At 50.2% G+C, this 13,017-nt stretch overlaps 1 long non-coding RNA gene across 6 annotated transcripts in view; it reads left to right on the forward strand.

Moving 5' to 3' along the window:
* The window catches only part of LOC115892686, a 102,610-nt gene that overhangs the window by 42,228 nt on the left and 47,365 nt on the right, over positions 1-13,017 (forward strand). For 3 of the 6 annotated variants that reach the window (XR_004052575.1, XR_004052573.1, XR_004052574.1), the window contains exons 2-3: positions 118-250; positions 9,468-9,639. This is a non-coding gene — a long non-coding RNA (uncharacterized LOC115892686). The other 3 variants (XR_004052576.1, XR_004052577.1, XR_004052578.1) reach the window with 3 other exon arrangements.

Raw genomic sequence — 13,017 nt, forward strand, 5'->3', positions numbered from 1 at the left:
CACGTGGTAATGACAACTCGTCATGTCAGACTCTAGTTGGTGAGGTCTGGGCCAGCCTGTCTTGTCCAGCACTGCATCAGGCCTTCAGAGTAATCCCCAATTTCTGCTTCCTTCCAGCAACTCTCCTGATGAAGAGCCCAGAATGGATCCTAGACTATTCTCTCCAGTCTGAATTTCTCACCTGATTTGACGTCTGTGCATATGCAGTGCTACTAATGTCCAGAAGAGAATGTGCATATAAAGAAATGAGGTATTCTTCCTCTTTAAAGAATCAATGCATGTGTACTTTGAATTATAATGCTAACCATTTTTATGAGATCTAACATAAAATAGAGCTGGTGAGGAGCAGGGTAGAGAACTTGAGACCAGCCACAACCTTCCCTAGTATGTCCCATGTGGGGGCTTTGCAGCTCCAGGCAGGTCCAGGGCAGTCCCTGGGTCCCTAGGTCATTGCTGTGCAAATGAGTCTCTAGCCTGGTGCTCAGCTAAGTTCTTGTAAATGGGGCTATGGCCAGGAAAGATGGAAACTACCCGTTTTTGTGTGTGTGTGTTTTTTTTTTTTTTTAATCTGGCACAAAAGAATTGGAATTTTGAAGTTTCTGGTCTGTCTTGTGACTTACAGGCAGATGCTAACAACCACAAAATACTAACTGTCCCAGCACCAAAGGCCAAGGGCACAAGCCTTCCCCAGTTCCTCATGCCAGGTGGTGGCTACCACTAATATTTTTTTCTCTTTTTAAAGTTTTATTGAGATATAGTTCATATATTATACAATTCACTCAAAGTATATAATTCAGTGGCTTTTGGTGTAGTATATTATTAATTTAAAAATTGGGTAAAATATGCATAACATAAAATTTGTCATTTTAACCATTTTTAAGTGGACAATTCCGTGGCATTAATTACATTCACAGTGTTGTGGTTACTGCTATTCATTTCCAAAACTCTTTCATCACTCCAAATAGAAACTTTGTAATCATTAACCAGTAAGTGCCCGCATTTCCTCCCTCCAGCCACTGGTAACCACTATTCTACTTTCTGTGTCTCTGAATTTGCCTATTCTAGGTACATCATGTAAGTGTAATCATACATTATTTATCATTTTATATCTGACTTATTCCATTTAGCATAATACTTCTGAGGTTTATCCACATTGTAGGATGTATTGCACCTTCATTCCTTTTTATGGCTGAATAACATTCCATTGTGTGTACACACCATGCTTTGTTTATCCACTCATCTGTCAATGGGCACTTGAGTTGTTTTCATCTTTTAGCTATTGTGATAATGCTGCTATGAACGTAGGTATACAAATATCTCTTCGAAACCTTGCTTTCAATTATTTTGACTACATACCCAGATATGAAATTTTTGGGCCATAAGGTAATTCTGTGTTTAAGTTTTTGAGGAGCCACCATACTATTCTTCCCAGCAGCTGCACCACTTATATATTCCCACCAGCAATGCACAAGCCTTCCAACTTCCCCATGTTCTCACTAATATTTGTTATGCTCTGTCTTTCTCTGTATTTTGGATATCCTAATTGGTGTGAGGTAGTATCTCATTGTGGTTTTGATTTGCATTTCCATAATGATCTGTCATGTCAAGCATCTTTTCATGCATTTATTTAAAAAATTTAAAAAATTTTTAGTAGAGATGGGGGGGTCTCACTATTGCCCACGCTGGTCTCGAACTCCTGGCCTTAAGTGATCTGCCCACCTTGGCTTCCCACAATGATAGCATTACAGGCATGAGCCACCACACCTGGCCTCATGCAATTAGTGGCCATGTTTATGTCTTCTTTGAAGAAATGTCTATTAAGTCCTTTGCCCATTTAAAAATGGGATTGTTTGTTTTATTGTTGTTGAGTCTTAGGAGTTCTTTATATATTCTGGATATTAATCCCCTACCAGATATGTGATTTGCGAATATTTTCTCCCACTCCATGGGTTGCCCTTTTACTTTGTTGATAGTATCCTTTGTTGCACAAAAGGTTTTAATTCTCATGAAGTCCAAGTTGTGCATTTTCCTTTTGTTGCTTACACTTTTGTTGTCATATCCAAGAAATCATTGCTGAGTCTAATGTCGTGAACCTTTTCCTGTTTTCCTCTATGAGCTATGTAGTTTTCCCTCTTATGTTTAGGTCTTTGACCTACTTTGAGTTAATTTTTCGTACATGGTGTGAGGTAGGGCACAACTTCATTATTTTACACGTGACTACCATGTCAGGTTGTGGTTACTATTAACTTTTACAACTAGGAATGAGAAGACTCAGAAAGCCATGTGATTTGGGGTTTATTGAATCTTTGTGAAGCTTCTCTATTCAAGCCAGGCTTGGCCCGGTACCTTTCGACTCCAGTTATGTGGGAGACATGTCATAAATGTTTCTAAGGTTTGGTCACTCACATATTTTCAGTCTTAATTCACATTGCCCCTGAATTCTAGGGGGCATGGCTTTGGGATAGGGGTGAAGTCCTGGACACCAACAGACTTGTCTTTAAAAATGTGTTGTTGGTGGGGTGTGGTTGCTTACACCTGTAATCCCAGTACTTTGGGAGGCTGAGTTGGGAGGATCACTTGAGGCCAGGATTTCAAGAGCAGCCTGGGCAACAAAGTGAGATTCAGTCTCTATACAAAATAGAAAAAACAAATTAGCCAGGGATAGTGGCATGCACCTGTAGTCCCAGCTCCTCAGGAGGCTGAGGTAGGAGGATCATTTGAGCCTGGGAGGTTGAGGCTGCAGTGAGTCAAGATCACACCACTGCACTCTAGCCTGGATAACAGAGCAAGACCCTGTCTCAAAAAACAAACAACAAAACAACCAAACAAATGTGTTGTTGATATTTGGACACAGAACAGAACAGAGCGACGAGGGAGAGCCAGGTGAGGGAGACAGAGTCCTCGCCTGGACTTGGGAAGGTGACCACAGAGCGACGGCATGAGGGATTGTTTTGGGGTGATGAGACCGTTATGAATCTTGATTGTGGTGGTGGTTGTGTGACTGCATACAGTCCTCAAAACCCTTAGAACTGTAACCCCAAACAACGACTTTTACTGTCTATACATTTAGGAAATAACTAAAGCATGAACAGTGTGCTGTTTCCAGGCAGTACTGAGCAGGGTGAGTGCTCCCTCTCAGGGAAGACCCCTGGGTTCGAGTCCTGGCCGCTTCACTTCTTAGCCATGTGCCTTGGTTCCCATTTCTGTAAAAGGAGGGTGATGATCCCTACTGCATAGAGTTGGAATGAGGATTAAATGGATTCAGCTCTGAATCAGGCTGGGGTGTAGAAATTGCCACCTAAGAGATTTCTCCTCACAGGATTTCCAGGCCCCAGGTGTGTGTGTCTTGGGGATGGAGGAGGAGGAGCTGAGGATGCGGGAAGCTCATGTTCCTGCAGGGTGCTCTGTCATCTATTGACTGTATTTGCTTGCGTCATACCGTCAGTGCTGGGACCCCTTACGCGTGGGGTGCTCTTTGTTCCCCATGATATCAATTGTGTTCTGGTCACATCCCAGGCACACCCTGGACATGGGGCAGCTGAAGGTTGGGCCAGGCTGGCTGGTCCCTCCTAGGTAGGTGAAGCAGGATGCCTGAGCTCTGAGCCCTGGCTGGATGGGGCTCTTTCCAGCATAACCCGTTTTGCTAGTCAGCAGTCACAGCGAGGGAGAGCCAGGTGAGGGAGACAGAGTCCTCGCCTGGACTTGGGAAGGTCTCACTTTGCTTTTGGTTGCCCCAGGTCCAGGAGCTGCTCTGAGTAGGAAGGAACATGCTGTCTGTTGGGGCCTGTTGGGACAGGCCGGTCTCCTTGACTTTCCTGCTTAAGGGGCAGGAGGTGGGTCCACCTTCCTTGGTGTGTCCTGTTGCTCTTTCCCAACAATGCTTCCCAAATGTCCTCTCCCTGTGGTTGAACCCAGGCCTCTCTGGGTCCTTCCAGGCAGACTTGCCCACCTGCCTGTATTTTGGGATGCAGCTGACGCCCTGTTTCATTACCAATACGTTTCCATCTGATTCTGCCTTCCAGAAATTGATTGTAATCTCGTGCTGGCTTGCTGACCACCTGCTTCCAGTCCTTTTTGTGGCAAGAGGTTCATTTCCTTTAGAATTCATTTGCTGGCCTGGGAGGGAAGAGAGACAAGTATATGCTGAGCCACAGACTGGAGTGCCCTTTTCTCAGAAAGCAGCCACGCATCAGGGAGCGAGTCAGTCATTTACATTCCAGCACAAATGATGCCAGTGGCCTTTCTCTGAAATGGGCGTCTGAAGCACAGGTTGCTGGAGAAGTCCTGCCACGTTTGAATGGGAGGCCTCCACCTGTGTCCAGGGGGCTTCTAGGAGGTTGAGGGTATTGAGGCCCAGGGCGAGCAGGAAGAAGGAAGAGCAGGGGGTACAAGGGTGGCACCAGATGCAAGAGCAGTAGACGAGACCCCACACTGACCTTGAATTGGAGACCTAGGCTTGCTTTGTTCTCTGTGAGGCCTTTGGGGTAGGCTGCAGCGGGGAGTCTAGAGGGTGCTCTGGGGTCCTTGTGCCCAGATAGCAGGACATTCTCCTTTCTCGTTGCCAGGCCCCAAACGTATGCATAAACCGATTTTATCAGGTAGAAACCAAGAGGTTTAGAGCACTAACAGGTGGATATCAGACAGAAAGCTTTCACCCGAGCCATTTATTTGAGAACACAAAAGGAAACCGTTCTCATGCCGCGTTCTCACAGTCAGGCTTAGGATCCTTCTCAAAGGCCTGGGCAAACTTTCGGGAACCCCCACTTGTGAAGGCTTCGATGCTGTCTTGCTCTTCCCCGTGGCATGCTAGGCAGGAGTGAGGACAATGTCTCTGAGCGGCCATGTGAACCCCTGTCTGGGCAGTCCCTGGCTCAGGAATTGGGGGTGCGTAACTGTTCTCCACCCTCTGCTCTCCCTTGCGTAATCCCTCCTGGGGTGCGGGCACATGGTGTAGGGTGAAGGTTTGAGTGGTGGGAGCTGACCCAGGGTGCGGCATGAGACAGGGCCCTGGAGAGAGGGCAGGGTCCGGGGTGGTGCCAGACACAGTGGGCATGAGGAGGACGTGGCTTTGTGTGCGTTTTTGGCTTCCTTTGGAAAGGAAATGATTGGCTGTGGTGGCCTCCTACGGCAATGTTTTCTTTCTCATTTGGAGCCTTGAACAGTCAGGCGTCCTCTCCTCCAACAGAGACCTTCCGATGGAGCTAGTGCACTAAAGTCATTGAGCAGAGGGCGAGGCAGCCTCAGTACCCCTGGGGTCGGGGATGTGCTCCCTTGGACCAGGCCTTCCTGCCATGACCAGACAGGGGCAGGGGTGTCAGGAGGAAGTAGGATCAGGACACCTAGCGATGGCGGTGGCCCCAGCAGTCCCTGTCTCCCTGCACTCTTCCTTCCTGCTCAGCTGTTCGGTCCTGTGCTGCCTTCCTCCAGAGGACAGCAGAGAAGACGCGGCAGCCTGACCCCAGGAGGGGCACCTCCACGGAGGCTGGCCTCCTTCCCCGCAGCCTGTGGGGTTCACGTGCCCCGCCGGTGGAGCTGTCTGGTCCCTGAGTCTGGGGGCCAAGGCTCTCCCTGCAACCCCAGTGATCAGGTCACCATCTCTGTGTGTCTGCTTTGCCTCGCTCAGGGGTGACTCGCCCAGCACACTCCAGTGAGCACTGTTTTTGTTTCATCTGTTGTGTGTCAGTCAGTGGGGGCAGCGAGGACAGCGGTTCCACGCCCTGGGCACAGCCCTCGCCCACAAGCACTGTCCTGGTGTTGCACAGGCGTTGCACAGATGCAGCAGTGCCTCTACCCTGGATGGCTTTACACACAGTCCCCAGCACGGGAACCAGGGTGCTTGGCCTCCCTCAAAAGCTGCTGTCTTACCCCACTTTGAGGGAGGAAGCCTGTGTGTGCTGAACACCGGCTCTGCTGAGCCTTGTCCCCATACACCACCCCCCTGCCACCTCCCAGCAGTCTCAGGCCCTGGGCACCCGCACTGCCTGGGCAGCCTGACCTCGGAGCCTGAGTGCCCTGGCCCCCAACCAGTTGCTCCCTAGCTCTAAAGAGTGAGAATTAGGAGAGGAAATGGAGTCAGAACCCCCCATCCCTCCTCACAGGGTGCACAGGCCAAGCTGGAGGGCAGCCAGGCGGCAGCAGAAGCCCCTGCTCTTCCAGGTCCCCATGGTGGGAGCTGATTGCCACCCTCCCCCTTCCCTTGGGGATGCTGCTGGTAGTCACTATGGGGAAAAAGCGATTATGTTTCCAGACCATAGGGAGCAGGCCCTGGGCCCTGCAGGCCCAAGGGCCCTAGCCCCACTGCCGCCTGGGCACGTCAGGGAGAGATATCCCAGCTTTGCTTCCCACCAAGTGTCCTGGCCCCAGACTGCCCGTGCCTAATGAGGGGCCACCTCCCTTTCCTTGCATCACGAGCTGCCTCTCCTGACCTCAGATGGCCTTAATGCCTGACTGCTGTGTCCTGCTGGAGGAACGAGGGCTGCAGGTGAGTGACTGGGTGACGAATGTGTCGGTGATTTCCAGGGCCACTGTGGGAGTATGTGTGTGTGTTTCAGGGTGGGGTGGACTTATGTGGGACTCGGCTTGGTTCTGCTCTCTCTTCTCTAAGTATCCAAGAGAGCCCTTAGTTGCAGGGGCTGATGGAGAGCCCCACTCTGCTCCCCTGCTGCATCATGAGAGGAACCCTGTAGCTGCTATGTGCCAAGGGCTCCTGGTGAAAGGCCTCCCATTTATCTCATTGATTCCAGTGCAGCAGATAAAACCCCAGCCCAGAATGACCTGCCTTGCTTAGGGCTGCACTTGCTCCCCTGAGAAATATCTCAGAACCTCGCTGTGCCTCCCCCATCCCACCTCCCGGCTCCTCTCCTGTACCCCCCTTCTTCTCCTTCTGTTCACAGCAGGAGCCTCTGGAAGGAGGGCTTGGCAAGGAAAGGCAATGAATGGGAGTTAGGAGCCACTGACACCCTCTGGTCTTCCCACCCTTGCTGCACATCCGGCCACGCTCCCTTCCTTCTGGCATCTCCTCATGGACACTTGGGTCATGAGGGGCAGCTGGGGAGCCCGGACTTCAGGAGGGGTAGGGAGGAGGGTGGGAGCAGGAGGAACTGGCCTGGGGCATGCCCATGGCTGTGGAATGTTCAGGCTTAGCAGGCAGATTCTCCAAGCACCCTGTGCCTGGGGCAGGAGCGGGGGCTCCCTCCAGCAGCAGGGTGGTGCCTCGAGGGGATTTTTGATGTTGTCTGATGGGGTCAGAGGGCATAAGATCCTGGGCTGAGGACAGCTCGATGCCGACAGTGTGCCTCCATATGGGGTCCTGAGGGTGTCACCCACACAGGTTGGGCAGAGGCCAGTCCAGGCATGACTTGCTTGATGCTGACAATTTGCTGCTAAAATGAGACTTCCTGTCTGACAGCACAAACTGGGAGCCTGCTCCCATTACTTTAAATGGGAAAAATGATAATGCATTGCTTGTTGCCCCAAACCCTCCATGCAAGTCCCCAAAATGTAACTAAAACACGATAAAGTGTTTATTTGTAATTAAGATCCCTGAACAAGTCCCCTAAACGTAACTGAAATGTGAGATCGTGCCTCCCGGTGAGGGAGAATCTGTGGGGCTGTGATGTCCCATGTTTGGCACGTCCCTGCATGGTCACCAGCACATGACTTCAGCACAGCTGTGCAAGGGCCACAGGCGGTGACTGCTCTGCCCTTGGAGCAGCCCTGTGCAGGGCAATCACCACTGCGGCTGCAGTAGTGTTACTGTGTGAAGGCTGACTCCACACCGAGGGGCCCAGGATGGCCATTTTGTTGTGCTCACAGCTTCTGTGAGTCTGGGCTGGGGAGGGCACAGGGGCTGGCTGGACTTTGCTCCACAGTGTTGGGGCCTCAGCTGGGAGAGCCCAAGTCTGGTAGCAGGGGGCCACATCACCCCCCAGCACCCTCTCGGGAGCTCTGTGTGTGGCAGCTCATCACAGCGGGACTTCTGACATGGCCAGGGCTCCAGGAGTGAGGGCTGCAGAGAACAGGTGGAGCTGCCTCGCCTTAGGATGTGTCTCAAAGTCACATCATGTCACCTCTGTCCATTGGTCGGTAGGTCCAGGGAGGAAGGCCCTCTCAGTGGAGCAGTGTCAGGGCCGCGTTGGAGAACAGCTTGCGGGGTAGAGAAGTCATGTCGTTGTAAACATCACATGTGATTCACATATTCTACTAATTGTACTTGGAAAGTGGCTTGAGACTTTTTTTGCCCATAATTTTGTTAAAACTTGTGTACTGAATTTTTGGGATGTAAAAATAAAATGTTCCCTGTAATTCCGTGAGGCCTGCTAGGAGAGCTATGATATGAAAGATGGACGGTAACAAGCGTTGCTGAGGATGTAGGACAATCAGGGCCCTTGGACACTGCTGCTGGGAATGAGAGTGGTGCAGCCACTTTGGAAAAGAGTTTGGCGGTTCCCCAAGAAGTTAAGCCCATCTAGCAAGTCCACTCCTACGTATACATCTGAGAGAATGGAAAATGTGCATTCACACAAAACCTTGTACATGAACGTTCATAGCAGCATTGTTCATAGTAACCAAGAGGTGGGGACAGCTCCGACTCAGGTGTTCATCTGGTGAATGGATCAACAGCATGTGGAATAGCCATAGGAGGAAATACCCAGCCATAAAATGGAACAAAGTACTGACTTATGCACCAGCATGAATAATTCTTGATGCTAAGATAAGTAAGCCTGATGCAAAAGGTTTACTTATTGTGGAATTCCTCTGATATGCAAATCCATAGATACAGACAGTGGATTGCTGGTCACCAGGGCTGGAGACGGAGGAGTGACTGCGAATGAGGATGGGATTTCTTTGATGAAAATGTTCTAGAATTAGATGGTTGTACAACCTTGTAAATATACTAAGACCCACTGAATTTTATACTTTGAAAGGGTGAATTCCACAGTATGTGAATTATGTCTTAATAAAAATTGTTTCAGAAAAAATGTACAGACATAAATCACTCAATGACAGATATGTTCTGAGAAATGTGTCCTTAGGTGATTTTGTTATTGTATGAACATTGAAGTGTACTTACACAAACCTGGATGGCAGAGCCTACCTCACACCTAGGCTGTATGGTATGACCTATTGCTCCCACGCTGCAAATCTGTACAGCATGTCCCTGTACTGACTCTTGTGGGTAACTGTAACATAATGGTCAGTATTTGTGTATCTAGACATATCTGAACATAGAAAAGGTACAGTAGAAATACCATATTATAATCTATGGGACCACCATCCTATATGTGGTCTGTTGTTGACCAAAAGGTCGTCATGCAGTGCATAATTGCATTTAAAAAATCAGCTGAGAGATATGTCCTTTCTGTGAACTCTGAGTATTAAATGTCAAGCGCCTTTCTTCAGGAGAGGTTCTTCAGGGTATGGTGGTAACAAAGGGTTGCAGACACCCCCACTGTTTTGTCACGCAGGGCCACTGGAGGAGGATGAGTTGGAAACGTAGCTGACACTGGAGGCCCAAGCAGGCATCTACCTCAAACCCAATGTGAATCTCAGGACAGGTTTGCTCAGCTTGGTGGGTGGGCGGGAAGAAGACGCGATGACCGAGAAGCAAAAGTGGAACCTTAGAGTCATGAGAGGATGGTGAGTTTGAAGGCATGGGAGCCCTGTCCACTAGTAACATGGACCTCCTGAATGCCTGACCCTGGCCAACCCCATCAGCACTTCCTCCTCTGTGTGTGGGGGGCAGGGTGTGTGGGCACGGCGGGGAACAGGGGTTTAGCAGCAGTAAGTCTCAGGCATTTTCAGGCCGGTAGGAACCAAGCCGCTCTGAGACTCAGTCTGGCCACAGCCACCATCTCCTGGGAGGAGAGGGTTGGCAAGACCTGGTGGACCATTAGGGAGTGGCCTGAAGTTTAGGGCAGAGGTTCTGCCCAAAGGGGAGTGGGATTCTGCTGGGGGACCAGGATGCAGCCACAGTGGGGGAGCAGGGGCAGGTAGGAGGGAGCAGGGATGCTCCAAGTTTAGGGGCATGTTCTGCTGGAGTCGGTCACTTTGGGGTCACTAGCAAGCAAGCCTCCTGGTATCTCTGCTTCGGGGTGCCCTGTCCTGTGACTCACTGTAACCAATGAAGCAGGAGGGAGTGACAGGGAAATGTGCCAGTTCCAGGCCTAAGCTCGAGGAGGCCTAAGCTTCTGCTTTTGCACTGGGGGAGCCTGAGCTGCCGCATAGTGCACTGAACCCTGAGACTTGTGGAGAGAGTGAGGTGCAGCTGCCCAGCCTCCCAGCCGAGCCTGGCCCCACTGACCCTTCAGCTCCATGTAGCATGTGCCTGACTGCTGGCCAGGCCAGCAGGAGATGTCCCCAGCAGAGCCCAGCCCTGCTTGCAGAATCCTGGCAAGTAAGGTGACCGTTAATTTAAGTGGCTGAGTTTTGGGGTAGCTGAAACTCCCACTCCAAGTCTATCCTCTGGCTCCTGCCTGGTGGGCAGAGGTAGCTGATCCACCTCCTGCTCTGGACATACCTGGCTCTGGCACTGGGAGGACTTGATGCCACAGGGAGAGACTCCATGAGTGACACTGGCATGGGCAGGTTGGCAAATAGGGTATCAGCAGAAGTGGCCTGAGTTGGGTGGTATCCCTGTGCCCAAGGGGTCTGGGGCAGGTACTCCCAGGCAGTGCTAATCTGCCCATGGCCCAAGGGACATCTTGGAGCTCAGCTGACTGGTTTTTCCAGACTGTGGCTCAATCTACAGCGTTGTCCAAAGCATCCTTCACAGGCTGCCAGACATAAAGCATGTCTGGGTTATCTTGTTCCTTACCGAGTGGGCGTCAAGCTCAGCGTCTGACACAAGTGGACTCAAACTAGCTACATGGAGGAGTGTGTGAGAGGGGAGCCTTCCCCTGGGGCTTCCATGGTGGATCCCTTATAGCCCTCACCAGACCCTGAGCCATTCTCTGTAGTCGGACCAAAGGCATTGGGAGGCCAGGGATGGATCTGGAAGGGGTGCCGTGCACACAGGAAGTGCCCGGCAATGCTTGTAGCATGAAGAAGTGTGGGAGATGGAGAGCCTCAACCTCTTCTAGATGCTTTTGATGCAGGCAGGTGTGGTGTGCGCATGCACAGGACATAGCTGATAAAGACTGACCTTCATCTCCTCCTGGGAGGCACAGAGAGTCCGATGTCCGTTATGTGTCAATAATTCTGCGTTATTTAAAATTTAGGTATTGTGACCAAAACACATTTATTTGTTTATTTATTTATTTATTTATTTATTTTATTATACTTTAAGTTCTAGGGTAGATGTGCACAACGTGCCAGTTTGTTACATATGTATACATGTGCCATGTTGGTGTGCAGCACCCATTAACTCGTCATTTACATTAGGTATATCTCCTAATGCTATCCCTCTCCACTTCCCTCACCCCACACCAGGCCCTTCCTGTGATGTTCCCCTTCCTGTGTCCTAGTGTTCTCATTGTTCAGACCAAAACACATTTATAAACTCACCTGTCAGTATCTCTTGCCATGTTCTCATCCCTTGAGGGTCAGAGGACCCTCAAGATGGATCAGCAGTGACCTTGTGCATGTGGAGAGGGGCCCCAGGGGTGTGGAGCCTGCTGGGCATTGCAGAACTGACAGTGCCTCTGTGTCGTTGCTCCATGGAGTCTGTCTGCCCCCAGCTCCACACCTCCCATGTCACCATCCCCAGCCCACCCCACACATTTCCACTCTGAAACTCTGTGAGATGTGAGGATCTGTCTGTGTGTTTTCAACGAATGCAAGTGTACTAACCATCTCCTATTTCTTACCTCTGCTCTGAGCCTGATGCTCTTCAGATTAACCATGGTCCTTCCTGGGCCTCTGGCATTGCTTTGTGTAGCTGTTAGTCTTTTTTTTTTTTTTTTTCTCCTGTAGCCCAAGCTGGAGTGCAGTGGCACATTCTTGGCTCACTGCAACCTTTACCTCCGGGGCTCAAGTGATCTCCTGCCTCAGCCTCCCAAGTAGCTGGACTACAGGTGTGCGCCACCACATCTGGTTAATCTTTTTGTAGTTTTAGTAGAGATGGGGTTTCACCATGTTGCCCTGGGTGGTCTCAAACTCCTGAGCACAGGCGATCCACCTGCCTCAGCCTCCCAAAGTGCTGGGATTACAGGCATGAGCCACTGTTCCCAGTCGGCTGTTAGTCTTTTTATGTGCCTTTGACATTCAGTTACTCGCTCCTTCAGATGGTGGCGTGCGGGTTGTCTTGAATGCTATCACAACACCTGAAGAACATCCCTGTGTGTTTCCTCAGGACACCTGGGAGGAGAATCAATGGGTCATCGCCAACTTTTTTGCCCCAGATTTATCACTAAGTATTTTGTAGTTTTTGATTTTTGTTATAGGTCATATTTTCCTGTTTCTTTATGTGCTTGGTAATTTTTGATTGGCAGTCATAGATTGTGAATTTTACCTTGTTGGGTGCTGGGCACTTACGTATTTCTAAAATATTTTTTAGCTTTGTTCTGGGATGCAATGAAGTTATTTGGAAATGGTTGGATCCATTTGGGTCTGGCTTTTAAGCATTGTTAGTGGAACAAGTAAGAGAGGCCTTTAGTTGAGGGCTGACGTTTCCACAAATGGGGCCAGATTCTTCAAGGACTCTCCTCAGTGCCCGGTGTGGCTGGTGGGAGCTGACACCACTTCTGGCCTGGAGTGGGAATAACGACAACTCCCTGTCTCCCTTTCCAGCCGTTCCTTCCCATGTCAGGAGGCTTCCTTGCAGCATGTGCTGATCAGTTCCCATCTGATCCACCACTGTACGGAGAGGTCCAGGAGGCAAGGTGCTGAGATTATCTGTCTACAGCTCTGTGACTGATCGCCATGGATGTGGGTTCTCCTGCTCAGTCAAGCCTTCCATGACCACAGTCCCACCTGCACCTTGACCACCAACCTGTGAGAGACCCCAAGTCAGAAACTCAACACCCAACTAAGCCACACCCTCAGATGCTGTGTGAGATAGTACATGCTTGAAGTGCT

This window comes from Rhinopithecus roxellana, chromosome 13, assembly GCF_007565055.1.
Source record: "Rhinopithecus roxellana isolate Shanxi Qingling chromosome 13, ASM756505v1, whole genome shotgun sequence".
Taxonomy (NCBI): Eukaryota; Metazoa; Chordata; class Mammalia; order Primates; family Cercopithecidae; genus Rhinopithecus; species Rhinopithecus roxellana.